This window comes from Rattus norvegicus, chromosome 16 (assembly GCF_021556685.1).
Source record: "Rattus norvegicus strain SHRSP/BbbUtx chromosome 16, alternate assembly SHRSP_T2T, whole genome shotgun sequence".
Taxonomy (NCBI): domain Eukaryota; kingdom Metazoa; phylum Chordata; class Mammalia; order Rodentia; family Muridae; genus Rattus; species Rattus norvegicus.
The window spans coordinates 88716805-88742830 of record NC_141549.1 but is presented as its reverse complement, the minus strand read 5'-3'; the positions used below and the strand labels follow the sequence as shown (position 1 = coordinate 88742830).

General features: G+C 44.7%; 1 long non-coding RNA gene across 1 annotated transcript; it reads right to left on the bottom strand.

The window, feature by feature from the left end:
* Positions 1–1248: 1248 nt before the first annotated feature.
* LOC102546303 (uncharacterized) lies at positions 1249–22451 on the bottom strand. Its single transcript, XR_015640124.1, has 5 exons — positions 22227–22451; positions 6810–6900; positions 5922–5988; positions 5640–5808; positions 1249–4590 (listed from the first exon to the last, which is right to left on the bottom strand). It is a non-coding gene; the product is annotated as an uncharacterized LOC102546303 (long non-coding RNA).
* Positions 22452–26026: the final 3575 nt, after the last annotated feature.

Sequence of the window (26026 nt, the reverse complement as noted above, 5' to 3'; positions counted from 1 at the left end):
GTGTGTGTGTGTGTGTGTGTGTGTGTGTGTGTGTGTGTATGTGTGTGTACATGTACATGTGTAGGTACACATGTGTAGGTACACGTGTATACTTATCCACATGTTTTTGCATGGATGTGGAGGTCAGAGGTCAACTTCAGATGTCATTCCTTGGTAACTTTATCTTTCCAGTCAGGGTCCCTCTCACTGGGGCCTGGGGCTTGTTGATTCAGGTAGACCTGCTAGCCAGGGAGTCAAGGGGTCCTCATGTCTCTTCCTCCAAAGCTCTGGGCTTACACACAGGCATCACATGTACAACTTGGCTTTTGTAAGGGTTCTGGGGGTGAGCCTATTGTCTCTGTGTGTGCTGCAAGCACTTTACTGACTGAGCTGCCTGTCCAGCTCCATTTCATCGGTCTTTCAGGAGACCCCTTATCAAATCTGTCAAATCTGTCCCTATGTGACATCGAGTGGGGACAGAACCTGCACCCAACCGACTTTTAAAAGTGCATTGATTTTGCTCCATGGTTTTTAAAATTTTTAAAAATTTTTTTTATCTTTAATGGGAAGTTTCTAACTCTGTGTTGGAAATGAACAAATCCCCATGTTTCTGAAAGATAGTCTCACCTCTCCAAAGCAGATATGGAGGGAGAGAAGAGACTGCTTCTGAGAAAAGAACAACAACAACAACAAAAAAAAATTCATGAAATAAATTAGGGAGGAAAATGTTTTGCAATGCATGTTAGATATAGGTATTGATTTGTTCTGGAAATGTCTGCAGTTCCTCCAGAGGACACAGAGGGAGGGTTTTAGAGGCCACCAGAACCGCAGGGCTGGCTTTGGCGCCTTCCTGTAAACAGGAGACTGTAGATCAATTCAGTTAAGAAGGCAGTGATGTCAGAGAGCAAAGTCAGGCAGGTTATTTGTGGCTGTCAGGTCAACCTGCTGCCTCGTAAGGCACGAGTTCCCCCGGAGTGTTCTGGAGAGGGCTTTAAAACGGTGTCAGGGTGGGTCGCAGTACTGTACAGGTGGTGGTTCCCCTGTCAACAACGCTCTAGATATGGCTTCAAAACGCCGACGCCAGTTCAATATTTAGAAGACATTATATTATGTTGGTCCAGGCAGCATTTGTGTGCACACTCAGCCAAACCTGCTTATCTCATCCACAGATGTGCCTCAGATCTTTGTCTCTGAGTCTAAGGAAAATAAGGCATCTTTTCGTGTTTGTCTCTGGCTTGAAAACTTTTTCTTTTCCTTTTTTTTTTTTTTGATTCACTTCACATCCCACTCACTGCCCCCTCCCAGTCACCCCCTCCCATAATCCTTCCTCTATGCCCCCTTCTCCTCTGTGAGGGTGGGCCCCCCTTGGGTATGTCCCTACTCTGACACATCAAGTTTCTTCGAGGCTAGCCCCACCCTCATTCACTGAGGTCAGACAGGGCAGCCCAGCCCAGCCCCAGCCCAGCTAGAAGAGCAAATCCCGCAGACAGCAATAGAACGCTTTTTTTTTTTTGGATGCTTTTTCACAGGGGACAGCAAATGGGAATTAAGGAGCTCCTGAGAAGGAACAGAGTGGCCCATCAAAGATGCCCAGGGTAAACCGTAATATTTTTAAAAATTTATTTCTATGTGTATTGGTGTTTTGGTATGCATGAGGGTGAGGCTGACAGGCAGGTCTTGGAGTTATAGACAGTTGTGAACTGTTAATGTGGGTGCTGGGACTTGAACCTGGGTCCTCTGGCTCCTCTGGAAGAACAATCAGTGCTCTTAACCACTGAGCCATCTCTCCAGCCCTGTGAGCAGTCGTTTTGATAAAGTGTTCAGGTTCTGTCTAGAACTCCTCACTGATGCAACCAGAAGCAGGCTGGGAAGAGATTTGAGCACACTTGTCTCTTTAGTCAAAGTGCGTCTCTTTGTAGCCTGGGCCTCCCATCCAGCTTGATTCGGCGTCTCCGTGTTGTCCTCTTTTAATAGCTCCGTATGGAAGCACTAGGGCAACGTGACAAATGGGCTCTGCTCAGACTCCGGCATTTTCTCCCCGGGACCCACTCATTCTCTCTTGTCAGGTTACCGGTCTCATCCCCAACTTCCCCTGCCAATTTATAGCATTTAAACAAAGACATTTTTCATTTACACCTAACTGGCATTGGCACTGGGAATAGCCAAGCCAACAGTAAGAAACTTTTCCTCAAGTAGCTTTTTCTCCGAGGAGCAGAAGCACTGACACAAACTGGGTTAGGAAGTTGCAGAATTCGGTTGCCGGAGTGCATGGCGTTCGATTCGCCCCCTCTCCAGATGCAGTTCGAGCCTGTCTTCAGTTTGCGATCGGCCATCTTCCTTTAGCTTCACCTTGTGAGGTGCTATTCCCCCCCCCCCACTTCTTAAAGTATGGCAGTCTCCAAGGCCTATGATGAAGGATAGTTTTTTTTTTTAAAGATTTATTTATTCATTTAATGTATATGAGCATGCTGTTTCCATGCACACCAGAAGGGGGCATCGGATCCAATTACAAAGGGTTGCCAGCCGCCATGTGGTTGCTGGGAATTGAACTCAGGATCTCAGTAAGAACAGCCAGTACTCCTAACCACCGAGTCATCTTTCCAGCCCACCCCCACACCCCTGTTTTTTTAATGAAGGGTTGTTTTATCTTGATTCCCCCCCCCCCCCAGACGATCTGAGAGACATTTTCTTTGTAGAAACAATTCTAAAATACTCGAACCGAGAGGAGCTCACTGTAGGGCTTGTCTTCACTCAGGCTGCTTGGAGTCACTTTCTCTATTCGTGTGCTCCCTCTCAGTGCAAACTCTGTAGATTTTGGTCCTCAAAATGACATGGTGCTGCAGGCCATGAAGAAAACTTTTCTGGGGAAAGCAACTTAAAAGCTAAGTAAAGCTAGACGCTGCCAGGGATATCATAAGGTGTATCAAGGTTCCCTGACACGTAATGTAATTGGGGAATTTTTGCAGCCAACAGTTTAGACAGGAAGCTAACAAATAAAACCAAATAACCTGCATTGCTCGGCACCCCCTTACCTCCCACAGGCCTCCCTAGCATCTCTGCTCCCTCTATACAAACCAGCATCTCTGCTCCCTCTATACAAACCAGCATCGCTGTTTGGTTCCCAGGCGTCTCCGGGTGATACTGTGACCACGAACAATACCTTCTTCACTGGTGCACACCCAGGTCCCACATTTGCCGTTTGCTTGCAGGAACGGCTTGCTGCTTTGGAGGAAGGAAAGTCATGCAGCCTGGGTAAGGGCAGACAGCCTGAGGCTGTGAGCACCACACACTCATCATTTATAGGCTTAGCAGAGAGCTGTTGGGTCTTAGGACAGTGTTTTAAGAGTTCTCCGTGTATCCTGCTCTCTTCCTGTTGTTGTTAGCTCTTATGGGCAGTGGTTGGTGAAGATAAGGTGTTGGCGTCCTTGCTACCTGGTCATGCTGGCCATCCAACTTAGTGATATCCCACGAGCCTGGCCCCATGATCTGCATCTCCCTGCCACCTCAGTGGCTGCCATGCCTGATCTCCACTGCCTCCACCCTGTCCTGCTAGCTCCACCATGAGGTAAGAGCTCAGTTCCTGTCTTACAGCCTTATTGTGGTTCACGAGTCAGAAAGAAGATCCTGGGTGCCCAGCGTGCCCAGGTATGGAGGGCGCAACAGCGATGCTTTCGAAGATTGTCTCGGAAGAGAGCTCAGAGAGGAAGCTGGGAAGTCCACGGAAAGGATGGTTTTAGGTCGTTGGGCTAACATTACAAAAAAAAATGAAACGATATTGAATCTCTAAATTCAATACGAATGTAGTCAAAATCTCAACATAGTATGTCTTATTTGATTTAGAAATTGTTGCTGTAATTCCAGAAACCACAGAGAAGGACAAATTACTAGAATTCCCAACACATGAGGGAGAAGACAAGGAGTCGTGAGATTAGCCAATGTTGTGACGAAGCACAGAGACCTTGGTTTTCATCGAGGTCTAGTGTCAGAGCATTTAGGATTACGTTGACAATGCCACAAGACTAGGCAAACTGTCCACTGAATAGATGGAAACAAGGTCACCTAGGTCTTCTAGAAAGGTATGGGGACAGACCGTGTCTCACACTAGAGTTGGAAGGAACTGCCGTGCTGCTGATAGCGGCGGTGCTCCAGAGTGTATTGAAGGGACCTGTGGAGAAGCACGCAGGATCGACTCAGACATGGTACAGCCTTGCTGGTGTCCAAAGGTGACTCAGCCAGTCGTGAAGACATGCAAAGCTGTGCTCTCAGAGCTCAGGGGAGGGTGGCAGTGGCTTGTGAGGGATGGAATGAGAAGCCAAGGGATGGAAGGACCTGTGGCTCCCTGCCTTCTCGGGAGTCTAGGCAAGGACAAAAGGAAGGCTCCAGTTGTGAGGAACCGTCCGGCTTCTTCTCCCCCATTCTTGCTTTGATCCTCAGCATGAAGGTAGAATTGGCCTCTGTACAGACAGGTTGGAGGAGGCTAGAGCGGATTTTCTGAAACAGCTCTGGATGGAGAAGGAACTGATGACAAGAACAGCAGAGACGCTCCTCACTGTTGGTTCGCTGTGACTACCGGAAGCTTCCAGGTAATTTTCTCAAGCCAGAGTGGCATCACTAGGAAAAGAGTTCTTCATTAATTCCAGTGTGTCTGAGTGCTTATGGTTTCCTATTTGTGAGACTCATTATTTGTTTGAATTGCCACAGACACATGACCGAATTTGTGTACCTTCTTATCTCTACTTCCCAAGACCAAACACAGAGGGCAGCATTCATGGTTCCAAGGGGCCACTGGCTTCCTGTTTACTGCCATGGTGCCTGCCTGATACTTTCCCACTCAGTCTTGAGAGGTACAATGAGTCTGAGGAAAATACCAGGAACTGGGACTTCAAAACAAGAAGCCAATGACAAGCGAGTTCTCTAAACGATGGGTTTTGGGAAGGTGGGAATGCTCAGCAAATGCTTCAGAGCTGCAGAGATGAGAAGGCAGGTCTCCGGGACTCCCCAGGCCTCGTCTTGAAGAGGACAGACTCATGTCGAGTGAATTGCTTCCTTGCCTCAGGTGACAAGGAGCCGCCTCTGTTACAATGATAGCAAATGTGTGGCCGTACGAGGTCCAACTGGGCTATCAAACCCTCATTAATCTATAACAGAGTTGATGGTTGTCACTAAGTAAAAACCAATCTACCTGCACTTAGAAAGGAATTAGCTTAATACATTGGGTGACCACAGGGCATTTGTCTATCCCACTTCCCCCAAACCTTGTAAGATCAGTGCACAGAGAACATATAGGAGAAGAGCATTCCTGTGGGAACAACCCTGCAAAACACACTAGATCCGAGCCTGTTTCTTTATTTCAACACCAAGCCCTGCCCCTCAATTCCCTTACCATCCCAAGAAGAAGGAAGGGAATTTATTAGGAGAGTCTCAGGCTGTCCATGGGCGAGCAGCAGCATTTTCTCAAGCACTACATGCATCCGAGATTTGTCTCGACATGGTCCATTTATTTTAATTTGGAACTGTCAGTGGCGGAGGGTGGGGGAGAAGTAATTAAATTTTGACTAGCATGGAAAAACATTTGAAGTCTTAAGGCCACAGCACACCCGTGCCAGCCTTACTCCACTTCTTCTGCTTGTCAGATCAAAGTCTTAATCCTGGAAACTTACCCATGCTTACATTAATTACTTCATACGATGATTTTTTTTTTTGCAAATTATGGTCCTCTGCGACTCATGTCATCTTTAGCTTCTACGGGAGGGTAGTCTGTTCACTGAGTCAGTCAGCCTTCGCCTTGGAGAAAGGCTGTTTTCAAAACCGCGTTCTCGTGTTTTTATCCTTAGAAGGAAGGTACACAAGGGTTTTCAATAGGGCACCACATTGTAAAGAGACCAGAGAAGAAGCCTTTTGTCCTCTGCGAAGCTCAGGTTTGACAGAATTGATCCCCTTACCTCTGCTGGCCTGTCCTGCCTTGTCTTCCTGCCTTCTGCTGACTTCTCCCTGCCCCGAATAATTTACCTAAGAAATGGAAAACGTTAGTTTGGGGGCTTTCTGCTCCTTTTTCTTCTTCCCCATCTCCAGTTTCCTGTCAGATCAATATGGCGAATTTTATGTGAATCCGGTAAAAGTTTTTGTCCAGAATTAAAATTAGCATTCGTTAGCACACTGGATAGACAGACAGAAAAATGTCAGAAACAGTTTTTGTGCTATCCTTCGAATATGATGTAAAAAGCACCCCGTATAGTCTGCCAGCCCCAACCCTTCATCAAAACTGCAAAATCAATAAATACAAGTAAAACCACACCCTTCTGTCTGTCACTGAGCCTCTGCCTGGCATCTTACTGTCACCTTATCCTTGACCTGGTAAAGTACAGATGGCAGTTGCTCTGCCTGGCCATCCTAAAGTAGTTTTCTAGTGAGGACTATGCTCACACTTTAGAGTCTGGGGTCCTGGCTTTGGGTCACTGTAGGGCTTCCAGGAGGAGGCAGCTGTCTCAAGGACAGGCAAAACAGGAAGGGGAGTCACAGGGAAGCTCTTTTGAGAGTTGACCCATCACTAGCCAAGCTTGCCCACTCCCTCATAACCAGCTCATGGAGCTGCATACTGAATGCTGAACAAAACGCAAGAACACATCTCTCAACCACGTATGGCTCACTTGGAGAGTCCAGCGGACCTCAGCACAGACTTGACATGAGCATGACTTAAATTTCATACATATTAATAGGCCCCTTCTCACTCAAAACAGTGCCTAGGGCAGAATTGTTATTCATGCAGCCCAAAGAGAATTGTATCACCAAAAATTTCAATAAAATACTTTTATTATAAAAGTAATACAAACCATATCACAGCGAGCGTAGGAAGAAGTGGAAACAGTATCTCGGTTTCATCTCCCTGTGCGTCTTCGCCCGGTCTGTGTTTCTGCCTCTCTCCTTAAGCGCAAACACATGCCAAGCACTTTTATTTATTATTTCTTTTTATCATAAACACATTATATTATTTCTGGTTTGCACAATTCCTCTTAAGTGAATACAACGTAATTTAATTCCTTTGATTCCTTTTTTTTTTACCCCCAAGGGTTTCCCTCCCCCCTTTAATAATTATAAACAATGCTAAAATAAACAGTTTTGGGACTACAGATATTTTTGGTTAGTTTCTTAGGCTAGATTCCCATATATATATATATATATATATATGTATATATATATATATATATATATGTAACAGATCAAAGCTCTGGCTACATCTTCTGCAAAATTAGCTTTTCCTTTTAAAAGGATGCGTCCGTTTTAATGTTAAGAGCAACACATGAAACACAGATCTACCACACTTTGGCTGATGTCTTGTTATTGTCAGTTGAGAAGCCAATTTATCCGTCTCTTAGTGAAAATGCCTCTTTAATCTTTGTGTGGCTGACTGTTCTTGGGCCTGCGCGTTTCGTGTGTAGACTTGCTGGTCGCAGCTCCGCCCCTTGGGATATCCATTCCCGATCTCCTCTTTCCCAGATGTGTTTCATTACTGCCCTCCCTCGATCGCTTTGGGACCGGCTTTTAATCCCCACCTCACACACTTGGTTGTTCTTTTTCCTTACAGCATTTTCTCCACTTAGCCTGTTTACCAGCCCTGGAAGCTTTCTCTCCTTGAATGTTCTCTGTGTCTTATTGTGAACTCCCTCTCCTCATTTACTCCTCAAGTATGTGAGCTCTCTCTGCTATGCCCACCCACCCGAAGCTTCATTCTCTTGCTAGAGGGTTCTGTGTTATTTTCATAGTTTGCATTCAATTCGTGGATGACCAGTAAAAGATGTGGCCTTTTGGACGCTGTTTGGGGGTTTTGGCAGAGTCCTGAGAGAGATTCCAGAAGTACATAAACAGGCATCCCATGAACCAATTGGCATCTGAGGCAACCCTGAGGCTACAGGTGATGAGTGTCCAAAGTAAGGATATAAGACACCTGGCATGCTCAGTACGAAGCCAGTCAGCTCAGCAGAGGCCATTCAGCTTGGCAACTGGCCGGGTCACTTTGCAGAGGCAGATTGGTGAGCTGGTGGGAGACACAGAGGGGTTGTCTGAGGTTCCAGACTGGGCAAGATACACAAGGCAAGCAAACGTTGATGTTTCAAGTATCTAACTATAAAAAGAAGAGAAACAGAGTGGTAAGAATGTACTGTGGGGTTGAGGAAGGGGCAGCAGGAATGTAACTCTTACTGTGTGAGAGCAGAGACCTAGTAGAGGGAGTAAGAGGTTGGACACAGAAGGAAAGAGGCCAGTAGGTGAGCAAGCCTGGTTCATTTGCATGTGCTCATGGCATAGTGAGTAGACTAGTTGCAAACAGAAGATTGACAAATACTTTTTCTTGAGACAGAAACAATGGCTGTGGAAACTGCCCAGGTCCCTGTACGGCTGTGAGTGTTGTTTGTCTGTGCAGAACTCGCTTGTGAATGTGGAGGTTAATATGTGATATCTGAATATACAAAGTGGGGATTTAATCCTCCAAGGAGTCTTCACCCAAACTTGATCTAACTGTGGTGCTCGAACTGACTCACACGGTTGGGGCTGTGCTACCTGAGGAACTACTCACAGGCCACGTGCATGGCACCTTTCACTAAGGAGCCAGGTTCCCCAAACACCATTAACAGATATTTCCACGGTCGTGCGTCTCAGCATCCCACAGCTGGGAACTATTACGGGCTTCACTGTATCAAAGCCGTGTCTCCAGACACGTGCCCACACTTCATGGCTGAAATAGACTTGCTCTCAGTTTGGTTAATTCGCCCAAGTGGGAAGATCGCTCTATTCTTATCCCTACAGCAATGACATAGGCCCTGACCTCACCCCTGCTCTTCAGGACCTTCTAAAGCTGTGTCATGGTCCCTTTAAGCACCTTGTTTATAGTTAAAACACAAGGAACAGGGTAGAGCCATTACGAATCTGTGTAGTAAGTTCAGGGTCCAACAGGTCAGCTAGTCTGTCTACCTGTGACCTTAAGTTCTCCATATGGGAAGAAGCCTAAAATGGAGGTTCTTGCTTACTATGTTTGCCTTGGGCTCTTAAGGAAGAGGGAGGATTTCATTCATACCATGAAAGTCAGTATCTAGGGCCAGTATACTGAATTATGTTGAGTGACCTTTGGTTAATGTTGATTGGCTGGTCTGACAGGCTGAGCAGGTTTGGGCAAGGAAGGGTGGCTTCAGCAGAAAAGATTTTATGAAATGATAAATTTTAGCGAAAAGCGTGAGAGATTTGTTGACATAAGTGTTTCGTAAAACGAATAGACGAAGTATATGCCGCATTTCATTATTCTATTTCCTTATTTCCTGAGCTCAGGAACACTTTCTATTTCTCTCTGCTTGCTTGTAGTTGGACTCTGGGAGATACATGCAGGCTTCAGGTTGGAGTTACAGGGATGCGCTTAGAGAATTGAAGAAGCATTAACATCATGAAGGCGGAGGTCTTCAATAAGGACAACATGCCTACAAAGGCTTGGGTTATCGTGAAACCACAGAATTGCCAAGCGGCATCCGTCTGTAAGCTCTTTTAGAGGTAGTACCTGCACATAGATCAACATTGGCTCCCATGTACAGCTTGAATTGGCTTGTTAAAAATCCACTTGGTGGAGTGATTTGATAACGTGGATTTACGTCCCCGACACATACCTGAAAGTGGTTGTTTCATGCTAAGAGAACACCAGTAAACAGATATGCATAACTGCATCCTGCAAGCCAAACGCACAGCAAGCAGGAAGTTTAGGGCCCAGTAGGGGCCTCAGCAAGATGGATCCTATCTCTGCCTGCGGGTTATGAGTTCATTTGGTGGATCATTGTGATACGGAGCAGAAAGAGTGACTTTGTGTCCTCTGATGAATGGTGTCCCACAGGTTGGGTCCTCAGTCCAAGTTCACTGTGACTTAAAGGGATTCTAAGAAAATTTAAGCTAGGGATGTGCACTGGTTATTTAAGCTAACACAAGGTGTTTTATCATTCTAAACAACTTAAATAATTTTGTTAACTATGTGAAAACACAAAGAAAGATAAAAGACAGAAGTATAATTCTGTAGCACGTATTTACCTCTAGACCCTTGGGCCTTGGTTGCGACCCTTCAGTGCTCTCAGGGCACCAATCAAGAGATGAAAAACACCCACTCATGCCCCAGTTTGTCAACAGCATCTCTCTCTTTACAAGTGAGAAAATCTAGTGGCTGTTATCCGTCTGAAAGTTTTCTATGGTCAGTTTGTTGATGCTTCTTTTTAAAAAAGGTTGTTTTTATTATTTTTGATTGTATGTGTGTTTGGGGGAATGACACATGCTTGTGAGCTTGTTGCCACGTATGTGGGGGAGATGATGTGTGCTTATGAGCACATTGTCTTGTGTGTTGGGGGGAATGGAGGGTGCTTGTGAGCACAGAGTCTCATGTATTGAGGGGGGAGGGGTTTGTGTTTGTAAGCACCGTGCCTTTCCAGTGTTGGATGTCCTGGAACTGGGGTTACCAGTAGTTGTTAGCCACTAGATGTGGGTGTTAGAAACTGAAACCGAGTCTTTTACAAGTGTAGCAAATATTCTAAACAATTGAGCCATTTCTTTAGCCATTATCTTTTTGTTAATTAGAACACATATATAAGTATAAATGATATATATATATATATATATATATATATATATATATATGAATGAAAAACTTAAATCCAGGCTTGATGGACCATACCTTTAATCCCAGTGCTTAGGAGAGAGACATGGAGATTTCTGAATTCAAAGTCAGTCTACAGAGCAAGATCCAGGACAGCCAAGCTTAGGCAGTGAAGGAGTTGGAAAACAGAAAGCTGGTGATAATGTAGTAGAACAAAGGGGCCATGTTCCAGCCCCAGCAAGCAGCAGAACTCAGCAGTTTTGGCCATGTGGCTCTGGCTTTAGAGTTAGGTCAGGCATTGACCTGGTGCCTTCATTAGAGGTACTGAGTTGACTGATAACTGTAAAGTACAAAGCTGGTACCTAGTACATTGTAAGAATCAGGGATGAAGCCGATGTAGAAGGAAGAGTCAGCTCCATCAGGACCTCTGAATAGGGTGATGGAGTACAGTTTTCCTAGCTCCACATTCCACTGAAACTGCTTATGTCTAATCTCAGGGCTCCAGTAAAATTTGTCTTCTGATGCTATCCCCTGCCTTCCCACACCCAGACAAGGTGGTCTTGAGGCACATCTGGCCATGGTTTTGATGTCAGAACAGCTTGAGCTTTAGTGGCCCATGCTCATTTGGGTACTTCTCCAGATCCCCCAAATCTAAACCAAGTCACTGTAAACTGCTTTCCAAATGTATGTTACCTGCAAGTCCAATGTACGTCTGCAGACTTCCGAGGGGCTTAGTGTTGCTGCAGGCATGAAAACACATGCAAAACATGCCTTGGCCGTTTACTGCAAAGGCAACCTAACGGTGCTGAGTGGAAGTTTGTTTACGGGGTTCAGAAATGAGCCGTAGCAGCAGCACCCCCGGACAGATGGGATCCTCTCACTGATCACCACCTGCTGATTACACGATCCCCTTCTCTTCCCATTTCCGGATGGGCTGCACATAGCCCTCAGTGGTTAAGTTCAAGGAGCACAGCTTACAGCGATGTAAGTGAACTAAGCTGAATTGCAGCGAAAAACAACAGTAAAACTTTTATGAATCCACTTCAGAGAGGAGTCTAGACATCTTCTTTGACTTTATCTACTTAAAATCAGCTCTTTTGAGTCAGCCTACCACACAGAACTTGCTTTCAGGGACGATAGCATCAGCCAACACAGGACAGTCAGCAGGGCATGCTGGTGGCTATGAGGATGCTAGGACATCAAGAGTTTCAGTTGGTGTGACTGTACCTCCTTCATTTCTGGGGCCCCTGTGTCCCAAAGTTCTTTTAAAGCCAGTGAATAGTCCTCTTCAATGGAGACTTGGTCCAGTTTCTCAGGGCTGTGGCCATGTAGATCTTGACAAATCATTGTTGTCCGTAATGTCTTCTGGGACGAGGATGCTTTCAGTATGCATCTTGGAATGCTGTCCACACTCTGCATGTTTGTTTGTTTTTTTTAACTGTTGTAATGTGTGTGTGTGTGTGTGTGTGTGTGTGTGTGTGTGTGTGTTTTAAACTGTTGTGAATATCAGTTATTAAGGGCAGAGCTGTTATAATCAAAAGTGTTCATATTGCAAAGGCATTGAGGAGACTTACTCTAGAAGGCACATCCACTGTTGAGTTAAAAGCGTGCTCTAAAAGAATCTTCAGTGAGTGGATGGGAAGCCCTTTGAGAAGCCAAGCAACAGGGGGTGGGGAAAAGAAAGAAGGAAAGAAAAAGAAACCAAGCAACAGTAACTGCATCAAGCAGGTCGCTGAACCACACAGTCTGCCTTCTATTTAAAGGAGGGGACTGGACCCCACTCTATTCAGCATAGTGCTGAGTCATGCTTCTTCCAGTCCTATGTAACTGCTGTGGTACCCTTTGGTGCAACAAGAGCCTGCCGATTGAATTCCCCCTCATTCGGCTTCTGTAGGCCTTCAAGCTTCTCCTGAGGAGCCGTTCAAGCCTTAGGAAACCCCTTCCAACTGAAGCCACCTTCTCAGGGAGAAACACTGGGGGAGGGGTGGGAATGGAACAATTATTTTCATAAACTGCTTTGCTTCAGGAAGCCGCCTGTTACAGAGAGTCACGTTTCTCTTGTTTACTGGCAGGGGACATTTCTGTTGCGTAGTTCTTTTGTTCTCCCCAAGTGTAATCTCTGTGGCACATGGAGTTCAGACAATGTAGATGACCCTGTCTTCGATGCACACAGTTTTCTGTCAAGATATTGTTGTCCTTCCCTGGGCCCAAGTCCCATTTTAGTGCAAAAGAGAAAAAAAAATAGAAAGGAAAGAAACAATGGAGATAAATTTAGACACTGATGGGAAAAGTCAAACTTCTCACTGTCCACCCTTTGAAGCCACACCCAGCAGCAGGCTGTTTCCTCTGACCTTCCCAGGGATCCCCAGCCAACAGAGTAGCTCCTCTGAGCCAAGGCAGACAGATGATTAACTTAGGACTCACGCCTGCCTTCCATGGTAAGTTTATGTGCCACACATCCCTTCTCTAAAACAACAAAACAAAACAAAAACACAACTCCCCCCACAAGCACACGTACAGGCACACATACTCATATGTACACCTACATATACACAAACACACCACATACACACATATACCCGTGTGCACATACATGCACATGTATACACCAGCACAACACACACTCCCATATGCACACACATGCACATTATATGCCAGCATGCATGTGCATGCACGCGCACACACACACACATGCACACACACACACACGCACACATACCACATTTGCCCATATGCACACCTACACATGCACACACACATACCACATAAACATATATGTCCATATGCACACACATGCACATGTATACATCAGCACATACAATGCACACACACAGACACTCACACACACACACATGCCCATATGTACACACACACACTCATATAGACACACATACCCATATACACACACATGCACACACACGCACACACACCACATTTGCCCATATGCACACCTACACACACACATGTACACACACACACCACATACACACATATGTCCATATGCACACACATGCACATGTATACACCAGCACATACAATGCACATACACACACACACTCATACACACAATGCCCATATGTACACACACACACACACACACACACACACACACACACACATACACACACACAGCAGAACAGTTGCAGCTAGCCTAAAGTTAATCTCCCTGGATTTGATTCTCATCAACTGCTTTCCCTTCGCAGGGAAAGTCTTTCTGACTCCATTATTCTGGGCCCCCCATGGTCTGTGAAGGTCTTTATCAATGTCCTTCAGTCATTCTCCTTCAGAGCCAACAGCTTCCTCCAGCTCCATCCCAGCCATTTGTGTACTCTCTGCTCCCCCTAATTCTAGACAATGTAAATTGACCCAGTGGTGTGGAGAGGCATTTATCAACATCTAAGGTGGGTAACAGAGTCTGAAAGTATCTAAATGCTGCTCTATTTGTGTCAGGATCTGTGTGTGTCTGCTGCAGTGGCCCAGATAATAAGTGCAATCTCTTTGTGGGCTGTCTTGTTAATGAACTGTGAAACTAGATGGATACAATCCAAAACACATAGCACTATGTCACCAGGAAATAATGCAGGCTCGAGGTCCTCTGCTGTGCCCCTGGCAGGTCTCCTGGTTTGTCATCACTGTCTCCTGGTTTTCAGTGTCTTCCGTGATTATAAACATACTGAGTAGGAGTTATAGCTTATGAATATATGACATTAGCATAAGCACATTTTGCAGTTTTTCCATGCAAATGTAAGAAACTCATGACATTTCTGTGCATGCAAATTGGACATAGTTATTTGGACATGCGTATGTACCAATACACTTTACTTATCCAGTTAAGTGGATACAACAACCTGAGGGCTGTTTTCTAAGCCTGCAAGCCCTCCCCTTAGCTTCCGTTCCTGATGCGGGAGGATTTCCCTGCAGTATTTCTTTCCTTAAACATCCCCTTCTCAAACAGAAGAAAGAGAACATGGCAGAGGCAAGAAAAGCAAGCAACACTTAGGAGCACACTGTTGAAGATGTAACTTGGGAGACAGGGCTGAGAATGGGCAACCTTGCCACTTATTCCCAAAGAAAAATACAGCTGGCTAATGGCCAACAAGCCCACAGTGACCGTGTATAAAACGGTTTAACGGGGAGACATGGAAACATGAAAAGACACAGTCATTTATATGAAACTTCTATAATCTCATGAAGTACAAACAACTTTGCAGTCCTTACAAAAAATAACAGAACCCCACCAAAATCCATCCTAGACATGTTTTTCAATAAAACAGGGTACTTTCACTTGACAGGTATATTACACACACACACACACACACACACACACACACACACACACACACACAGAGAGAGAGAGAGAGAGAGAGAGAGAGAGAGAGAGAGAGAGAGAGAGAGAACACCAGACTTTTGACTTCTGAATTTCTCTATAGCTTTCTCCTCCATGCACCTTGTATTATGTGCTAACTCAGCATCATCTTGCCAGGATGGCTCAGAGCTATCTTAATAGTGGTGCCTGGCATCTAGAATGTGTCCAACATCTCCAGCCCCAACACCAACCCTTCTTCCTTTCACCCTGTCATTTTTATCTCTTAGGGTTCTTATCGGCCCCTTTAGTTACTGCCATGCTGTTTGCTGCCAGCTGTTTGCAAACTGGGAGTAATGATGCTACATGAGAGCAGACGAACCTGTGCTGTGTGTCTGGTTTAGGGAATATGACATAGAGGAGCTTCAGTGTAGGCGAGGGGTGTTTGCAACCCAATTAGACTATTAAGGTGTTAGGGAGGTGGTGGTGAACTCTACTGAATGGGTTATTGCGCACTCCTTCGGTATGCTGTACCTTCTTACTACTGTGACTTCTAGGTAAGCGCCATCCTCACAATTACTAGTAAAAACTTCCTCCTCCTCCTCCTTCTCCTCCTCCTCCTCCTCCTTCTCCTCCTCCTTCTCCTTCTCCTCCTCCTCCTTCTCCTCCTCCTCCTCCTTCTCCTCCTCCTCCTTCTCCTCCTCCTTCTCCTCCTCCTCCTCCTCCTTGTCGTCTTCTTCTTCTTCTTCTTCTTCTTCTTCTTCTTCTTCTTCTTCTTCTTCTTCTTCTTCTTCTTCTTCTTCTTCTTCTTCCTCCTCCTTCTTCTTCTTTCTCCTCCTCCTCCTTGTCTTCTACTTCTTCTTCTTCTTCTTCTTCTTCTTCTTCTTCTTCTTCTTCTTCTTCTTCTTCTTCTTCTTCTTCTTCCTCCTTCTTCTTCTTTCTCCTCCTCCTCCTTGTCTTCTACTTCTTCTTCTTCTTCTTCTTCTTCTTCTTCTTCTTCTTCTTCTTCTTCTTCTTCTTCTTCTTCTTCTTCTTCTTCTCCTCCTCCTCCTCCTCCTCCTCCTCCTCCTCCTCCTTCTTCTTCTTCTTTCTCCTTCTTCTTCTTTCTCCTTCTCCTTCTCCTCCTCCTCATCGTCTTCTTCTTCTTCTCCTCCTCCTCCTTGTCGTCGTCTTCTTCTTCTTCTTCTTCTTCTTCTTCTTCTTCTTCTTCTTCTTCTTCTTCTTCTTCTTCTTCTTTTCTTCTTCTTCTTTTTCTTCTTCTTCTTTTCTTCTTCTTCTTCCTCCTCCTCCTCCTCTCCCCCCTCCTCCTTCTTTCCCAAACTTCTCTTAGTCACAGACTGCCATAGTTACTGGAGGAGATGGAGCTGTGTGAGAAAGTGGACACGATATTGTGGGGCAGGATTTCTCATGGTGGGAATGGGTAGTATCTTATACTGCCTGCCTCTTGATGGAGGACGGCCCCATGCATTGTAGGCTGCTTAGAAGCACCCTAACCTCTATGTATCGATGCCCGGAAAATGCACACGTGTGACTCATATACCTCCTCCAGACTTTGCCTGGTCTTCCTCAAGCCTGAGAAGTTCCCACTTCAGTTCTTGTGGCAGCAACAGTAATGTCTTCTCAGTTCCACTTTACCTCAGTGTGACAAATCGGATGGCATCTTCATCCTGCATGGGCCTTCCTGAGGTCTCCACAGCACCATACCCCGATGTCACTCCACTCACAGGTCCAGCACCTCCTCCTCCTTACTGCCTCACTTTGTAGCACGAATTCCCTCCTGACCAGTTCGCACTGGTCAACTGCTTTGTGTTTGTCCTCACTCACTAGAATTTAAAATCCAGTGGAGCTAAGAGTTGGGTTTGCTCATTGATGTGTTCTATCCAGACAAGTCTTGTCTGTGAGTGATGTCAGGGATCTGCCCTGTTACAGGCAAGTCCAGAATCGAGAACAGTTCGCTGGGGAGAAGCAGATGGGAGGACTCCTCTCAGGGCCATGGCAGACTGACCACAAATCCTTTGCTCTTCCTTCATTTGTGATTATTTAATGCTACAGATTCTTCCCACCATGGAAGGGTTATAAAAAAGTGATAGCTCTCATATGCAAGTTGAATAGGTCCTTGGAACTTAATTTTCCTTTCCCGTGGAAAAGGACATTGTGAGGCTATTGTTCCCCTTCCCTTTGCTAAGGAGCTATCAAAATGCCAAGGAAGTGAAGCTAGGAGTTCAACCAATGGCTTTGTGCCTGACTCAAAGTCAAGGTTCTTTTTTTTTTTCCTTAATTTAAAATATGTAAAATCAATTTGTCTCTTTTCTTCTTTTTTTCTTACTGAGATAGTTCCTCGGATATAAACTGGGACGCGAGCTAGACTAAAATGTGCCAGAAATACCCATGCTGAGCAGCACTGGATATACGTCCTGGCTGAGGAAGGATTCTGTACTCACAAGCAACTCTGGGGCTTCCCAGAAATGAGTGGTTGCAGGCAGACTATGATGCGTCATGTGAACAGGTGTCTGATGGAGGGTCTTCAAGCAGTGATCATCCTTGTGTCAGTCTCGTTATGTTGAAGGGAATGTGTCTTTGTGTTCAGGGTCAGTATCTATAAACCAGACAACCTGGGCTCAAGTACAGCTCCACTCTCACTGGCTGGCACCTCGAGGAGCATCCCTCACCGTGGCTCAGCCTCAGTCCATAGACACACGTTACTTGTGGACATGTTATGTTAAATGTGGAGTTGTTTGGTTGATTAAATGAGAACGCTCACAGGAAGTCACGGGATGGCTTCTGGCTCTCAGAAGCCTCCCACGCCTGCTGGTCTTGTGTGACTGCAGTGTTATCCCTCTTCCAATGTAAGGAAACACTGAGAACACTGGCACGGGAGGCTTCCTGGTTTCGCTGGACTCAATTCTGGTGCAGTCTAGGCAGGAAAATTGAAAAAAAGGAACTGTGGAAGAATAACTTGTTTTCTCATTTATATAATACTTAGGACATTCATTTGCATAAATATTTATGGTGGAAATTTGGGAAAATCATAAAGGAAAAAAGTTATAAATCTTCAGCTTGTGTGTGTGTGTGTGTGTGTGTGTGTGTGTGTGTACACGTGCGCACGCAGAGGAAAGGGGGATCTATGCTTACCTCCTTTGAAACAAACTAATTTCATTATGTTTTAATAAGAATTAGCTATTCTTGTGAAGCCAGCGTACACACGCTCATACAAAAGAATGTAAGATCGAGTGTTCTGCCCCACTGTTTCCAGACAACACCTTCAGCATATTAAACTTCTTTTCAGAAAATTTCTCACATAAGATTTTGGAATCCGTTCTAAAATCTAATTTCATATTCTGAAAAATTTAATTATAAAAGAAATTAAAAACTTGAAGTGGGCAACATACATATAGAAACTGATGTAGAATGACTCCATAGATGAAATAAACCTCTTCCTTTCCCATGTGTTTGTATATGTATTTCTGCCTTGTCTGCCTGTCTGTCTTTCTGTGTGTGTGTCTGTCTGTCTGTGTATCTGTTTGTGTCTGTGTGTGTCTGTGTGTATCTGTGTGTCTGCGTGTGTCTTGTCTCTCTGTGTGTGTATCTATCTATCTATCTATCTATCTATCTATCTATCTATCTATCTATCATCTATGTCTGTGTGTGTGTCTGTCTGTCTCTCTGTGTATCTGTTTGTGTCTGTGTGTCTGCGTGTGTCTTGTCTCTCTGTGTGTATCTATCTATCTATCTATCTATCTATCTATCTATCTATCTATGTCTGTGTGTGTGTGTCTGTGTGTGTGTATCTGTGTATGTGTGTGTATCTGTGTGTCTGTGTGTCTGTGTGTCTATCTATCTATCTATGTCTGTGTGTGTGTGTCTGTGTCTGTGTGTATCTGTGTATGTGTGTGTCTGTGTGTGTATCTGTGTGTCTGTGTGTGTATGTATGTATGTATGTATCTATCTATCTATCTATGTCTGTGTGTGTGTCTGTCTGTCTATCTGTCTGTGTCTGTATCTGTGTATGTGTATCTGTGTGTCTGTCTCTATGTATCTGTCTGTCTGTCTATCTATCTATCTATCTATCTATCTATCTATCTATCTATCTATCTGTGTGAGTGTGTGTGTGTGTGTGTGTGTGTGTGTGTGTGTGTGTGTGTATGTGTGCAGCTAGGAAAGGATCCCAGGACTTTGCCCATACCAGGCAGGGACTCTATCACTGAGATTTATACCAGTCCTCGAAATCAACCTTTTGTAAAGCAGTGAGAACTTGTTCTTGGAACCAGTTGTGTGATTTTTCAGTGTTTAAGTCTCAAGGCTCAGCTTTCCTATGAGAGAAATGGGATCATAACACATACGGATCAAAGCAGTAAGTGCACCAGTCACAAAACTGTATCCTGAGAGCCTTGGTCTGGATTAGCTTTTTATTTATTTTTTAACCATCCTTCTCTACCTGGGGCTCTGAGAAAGCCTACTCAGCTTACAGTTTGTTAGCTGAGAGAATCTTTCCTCCCATCCTCTTGCCTTGCTGTTCCAAGTCTTAGAGGGAATCTTGGGAAAGCATTTCCAAATATGTGGTTGACTCTAACTTTAGGAGTAGCTCAAAAAAATAAATCCTACCCACCTGATGCATATATAACACCAAGGGGTCTGTAGCTCAAGGCAGGGAGGACCAGGGAGGTTGATGATCAGTTCCAATCTCTGGGGAATGAAGATGCAGGACTGATGTCACTATTACAACCACTGGCCTGAAGCCCAGCTGAGCTTCCTGCTGACCATTCTGAGTCACCCAGCCCCGAGCCTACCCTTCATGGAATTTTCTACTTTGGAGTCTCTGATTTGAAAATTAAGACTCTTGCTAACAAAATGTTCAGAAACAACAGCTGTAAACAATATCGTTGTTATAAAGAGTTTCAGAAACTTGAAAGCATTTCTTATGGTCTCTGTTTAATAATGCTCCGAGATATTGCCTCTCTCTGTATCCTCAGATGATGATCCAATATGCTGTCTATCTCGAGTACTTTATAGATCCCTCTGGTGCGCCCTTTTTATTTTAATATATATATACAATATATACATATATATGTATATGTATATGTATGTATGTGTGTGTGTGTGTGTGTGTGTGTGTGTGTGTTTTCAACTGTTTCATAAAGAAGGACTTTAACTCTACCTGGTATTGCCAACATTAAATACAGGTCACTCTTGCTTTTCTTTCTTCATCCACCATGATGGACGCTAACAGACTCGTGAGGCACTGGTTGCTAAAAGAAGTCCTATGTCTGAGGGACACATTCTTGATTTAACAGTCAGGGGGAAAATATGAGGGTATCCTTTGCCCATGACAAAGTTAGTGCTTCCTTCCACAAGCATTCAAAAGTACTCGGCAAATTTGCCATTTGAGTAGATTTGACTCATTGCATTGTTGTTTGACTCACTGCATTGTTGTTGGGTGGAGTTGTGAGTATTCACTGTGCCCTTCCGAAGCTATGCAGTGTTTTCTACGTTTCCTATAGTGAACATTCACGAATGTTGGTGAACAATGCAATTCTACAAAGATCTGATTTCTCAAATGATTCAACCATGCCTACATTAGTTAAAGTTATATCCCTGGGCCACGTTCTGCATAACATGAAGGTTCTTTGCATGAGTAAGGTTTTATATATATATATATATATATATATATATATATATATATATTTGATAGATTAGAAATGACTCAAGGTCAGGCATGGAGTCTTCCATTGTTGAGTTCTCCCTGTCTAAAATGATACTCAACTATTGCCAGTGAGCCACTCGACTGACAATAGAGAGAAAATGAGCAGAGACTAATAAGTGATACTTCCCCTTCCCCATCAAATTTACAGTTCACTGTTACATATCAAATTTATGAAGTCCACTCTGACCAAGCTCTTATTGGATTGTTAATGTGGCAGTACTGATGTAAGAAAAGTTTTACGTGAAAAAGAAGCAACTTCCCCTTGATTAAACCCAAATATAAACAGTTCCGGCGTTTTGCGCCCTTAACACAGGCAATTTTCCTCCTGTGCTACTGCTGGATACCACTTGGACGTGGGCATGTATGATAGAACTGATTCAGTGCCAAACGCCACAACTATCTCCAGAAGTTCTTGCCCCTTGAGGGTCCGGCTTGCTGTGGAAATCCCTCCAAAAATCAAGCAACATCCGTGATCTTAAGCTCATCGTCTGTAATAGGTTTCTGTTAAAATGAAAATATGATGTCAATGACAGAATTGAGGGCCTCAGACTTGATGCACAGAACAGCCATCCATGAGAATGTAAAACCCCAAACACCTTGTTACGCTGGTCAAAGGGGTGGGGGGGCTTGGGAATAGAAAGGAGACAATTAGGCAGCGGTGACTGGAGTATCTTGGAAGCCAGGCATCAATCCAGGACTTCAGCAGGATGAGTTAGGAATTCCTTAAGTGATTTTCTGGGTGAGGGGCATCCCGATTCTTTTCAGGCTTGAAAGTGTTTGCAAATATGTCTTCCTTGTAACTGAGGCTCTCACACCATTAGAGGTGTTTTGTCAGGACTGGTCCACAGTGCACAGTGTACGTGGTCAGCAATCTTCAGCCCAAGGCATGCACGAGGTTAATAGAAGCACTGAGAAGTCCCTGAGGCCCATGGCCTCTCTCTGTCTGGCAAGAGAACAGTAGTACATGCCCTTTGCCTCACGCACAAGGACAATCCTCCCTTGGAGAATGGGAGGTGAGCCAATATGCTAATACGAAGTGAGCAGCAGTATTATGAGTACTCCCTGAGTAATTAGGTAAGGTGATACGAGCAAATTGGAACCTCAGATGAACTCCCAAGGAAAGATGTTCACAGGCCGAGTGAAGCTGAAGTCTGTGGGAGCACCCTTAGAGTATGAAATGTGCATGGGGGGGGGTGGGAGCACCCTTAGAGTGTGAAGTGTGCACGGGGGGTGGGGGGTGGGAGCACCCTTAGAGTATGAAGTGTGCACGGTGGGTGGGGGGTGGGAGCACCCTTAGAGTATGAAGTGTACAGGGGGGGTGGGGTTGGGGTGACGAAAAGAAGAGTGATTCCTAATGATAAACCATGAGGGGGTGAGATTGGTGCCAGAGGGGTGGGTGTAGATATCTGCCCACCCTGGGAGAACACCATGGGTAAATAACAGGACTCGAATAAAGTAGGTTATTTTGAAATACACCAACACACATCTGGTTATAGGACACCCATTCAAAGGCATGACTCTCTGTTGTAAACGGGACCATGTAAGGAGGATTATCTGAGTGGACAGAGGAGATTCCCACAGACATCCTACATGGGCATTTTGTGGAGCTATCAAAACTCTGTTGTTCTTACCTTGTGTCCATCTTCAAAAGTCAGCGTTTCAGCTCTTTCTGAAGAAGCCTGGGCACACTGCCTCACCAGTGAGCAGGTCCCGGTCCAAGGAGCTAGATATCACTCTTACTAGGGAAGAGCACTGTTTACTAAAATGAACAGTCTTTCGATGCCAAAGGAAATCTAATTGTAATCAGAAACTGAGAATGGGCTGAAGTCATCGGGGCTGTCCACTCCAGATTTGGCATCCCTTGCACACTCCCAGGCTTCTTAACTACGTTACACTTACAAAAGGGAAAGGCTGTGTTGCTTCCAGAGTTTGTTTTAAATACTGGCCCAGTGAGCCACTGATGCAACAGACAGCACTGGCGTCTACGGTGGTTCCTGTAGTCCTTGGGAACACAGAGATGCAGGGAAGGAGGAAGGCTTTATTGATGTGGCTCGGTAAAGACAGAATGCACTTAGCTGAATTTTGAAATCACAGGAGAAGCTGGTCAAACTACCAGGGAGGCCCTGCTGTGGTCAATGTGGTGTGCCAGGGATGTGGAGAGAGGCTAGCACAGTGGGTAAAGCCACCTACTGCCAAGCCGGTCCCCCGGTGCTCCATTCCTGGGACTCACTTGGTAGCAGAAAAGCCAATTCTTATACCACAAGCTTTTGTTTCACTGCCCCTCATGCCATGCTAGATGGCATGCATGTACCCCACCCCATACATAAAAGAACACATTTAATTTAAAACAGCATAATCCTTTCTCTGTAGTCTCAAAAGGTATCTCTGTGTTGACCTAAGAATTTAATTGAAGGGGCTAGAGAAATGGCTCAGTGGTCACCAGCACTGGCTGCCATTTCAGAGGACCCAGATTTGGTCCCCAGCATCCTCACAGTGGCTCAGATCACCTGTAACTCCATTCCTGGGGCATCCAGCCTCTATGGGTCCTGCATGTATGCAATACACAGGCATGCATGCAGGCGAAATGCTCAAACATGTAACATTTAAAACATAATAAAAAAATCCACATGTAAAACTCGATGCAAAGATTAAATGCTTATTCAATAAAGTTGGTCTTTAAATGTGTCATTTAATTTAACCCTTGGGACAAGATCTAAAGTTAAGTTTGCCTCATTTTGTGAGTCTGCAACTGAGGCTCTTCTATTCGTGTCTTTGGCCCCAGGGTCTGACTCAGAACCAGGGAGTTATGGGTGCAAGATGCAGCTCAGGTTCTCTGCCACCCATAGCCATGCCCTTTCCCATCGGCTCCCTGATTGGTGTCCCTGTGAAAAGAGGCAGAGAAAGGATCCACTCCATAATCATCATCATCATCATCATCATCATCATCATCATCATCATCACCACCACCACCACCACCACCACCACCACCACCACCATCACCACCACCACCACCATCACCACCACCACCATCATCATCACCACCATCATCATTATCATCGATGTCATCATCGTTGTTGTAATTGTCAATGTCGCCATCATGATGTACCTCTCCTCGGTTTTTCTGGGCCCCAGGTCTCCGCACAGCACTGATTTGCTCTCCTCTGTTTGCTTCTGTTGAGCTCCTCATAAGCAGTGGAAACACTGCTTTGAACCCTACAGCACAGTGTGAGTTATCTTGGCTGAAGAATGAATACCTAAATTAAAGAGCCCCTTCTGGTTTGGAGGGACAAAGAACATAACATACAGAGAGTAAGGACTAACCTGGTGGGATGGTATCCATAATCCCTGCAGTTGGAAGGCAGAGACAAGAAGATCAGAAGTTCAAGACCATCTTTGGCTACACAGGACCTTGTTTTAAATAATGAAACATGAGAGTAAAGAAAAAAACGTCTTTCCATTTCCAATATGTATAGAAGAAAGCGTTTTTCAGAGGTGAGAGCAGTGGTTCTCAACCTGTGGGTTGCAATCCCTTGGGAGGGGATCAAAACATCCTTTCATGGGGGGGTGGCGAATATCAGATATCCTGCACATCAGATATTTACATTACATTTCATAAGGGTGACAAAACTAGTTATGGGTAGAGATGAAATAGTTTAAGAGTTGGGGTCACCACAACATGACTAAATGTATTTTTTAAAGGATTTCAGCATTAGGAAGGTTGAGAATCACTGGTTTAGAGAACAGTCCTGGGATATCTGATTTGTTTTAAAAAATTTGGGTTTGCTGTTGTTGCTCTGTTTTGTTTCCTGCCGAAAAGAACTGATTTCTGTTAAATGGAAAATGATAGTGAAAATTGTTTTTCTCCACTTTTGAAAGTATGATGTTCAGTTGGTCTCTGCCCAGTGGATTTATCAAGTCACTCAGTAGCAATGACTTTTCTCTCACAGGCTGGCTCTTTTTTTTTCTTTCTTTCTTCTTTTAATGAGAAAAAGTTAGGCAATACAACGAATTGAATAGAAGTCACAGGGTAGGACTGTACCCCCACACTCCAATTTATTTATTTCTTTTAATTCCATTTAGCAGAAAGTCAAGCACCCCATTTTGGCATGCAATTCCTCTAAATAAAAAAAAAGAAAAGGAAAAACAAAAGAGCCGAATGCTTTGAAGACTAATGGGCTGGCCGGGGCATCTCACTGTAACATCATAGTAAGGTTTATATATGGAGTCCGTTTTCCTCCTTGGCACTGATTCATGAGTGCTAGAAGCAGGCTACTATAAAACAAACCCTTTGCCTCAGAGCGACATGGCTGAGCTGTCTCATGCTGCAGCTTTGTGGTATTGAGTTAGTTAGGATAGAGAGGAAACTATTATTCCACCAGAGGCTCAGAGGGGAAAATTAAAGTCACCAGAGCTGGCAAAGCTGGGCCTTTTCTTTGAACACAGGAACCATGCTTTAATTCATCATGACCCCTCTTGGAGGGTAGCAGAGAGAGGACACGCTTGGGCTCTTCCTGTACCAAAGGAGTCATTTATAAGGTCTCTTCTCACCCTCCAGAAATAGGAGAGCCTTGCTTTTGGCAGAGGGAGGTGAAAGGAACGTGCAAAATAGGGTGGAGGATCTAGAATGGAGGTCTTCAAAACTGTTCTAAAATGCAGTGGGAAACAGATCCAAAAACACCCAGGGCACTCGAGGAAGCGAACAGAGGTCGGAGGTCAGGGAGCCAGGGTGGCACTGGGTCAGGGTGCTTGGCGAAAAGGAAGCAGCTCTATTTCCTTCTGAGGGTCACCTCTGACTCCTCGTGCTGGAGGTGCGGACCACTGCCTCTGGCCTTGATCAAGCATTGTCATCCTCTAGTACACTGGTGCCTGGTAGAGATAGTCACTCGGGGAATATGGGTTATTTCCCCCAATGAGGGTCTTTCTGTATCGTCTCCTAAAGTTTATAGGCAATGACCTACATTGTGATAAAGAGAACAAAGTATGTCCTACCTAATTGGGAAGCACCCTCACCCTGGGTGACGCTGTCCCCATCTTTGTAAGGATCATGTTCTATAGAGGGATATTTAATCCAAAGAAAGATTTTCCTCAAAGTTAATTACAGCAGAGTTAAAACTGAATAAACACCAAAATACTGTCTTTAGAAACACTCCAGGAGTGCTATCTTATGCATATTGAAAAAAAAAAAAAACCAGCCAGGAAACTCTACAACCACAGACAAACATTTTCTAGAGCCTCGATCCTTGGATATTTTTAAAGTAAGCATTAATTTTGTAATCCTGTGAAACGCTCCAGAATTTCAGCCGAGAGCTACTTGCTGTCACCCAGGTAGTAGAACCACAGAGAGGCATTAAGGATCCAATACAGCACATGAGCGTTATTGCCAGAGATCATTCAGCATCAGGTCCCAGCCATGGTGCCTGAGATCAGCCTC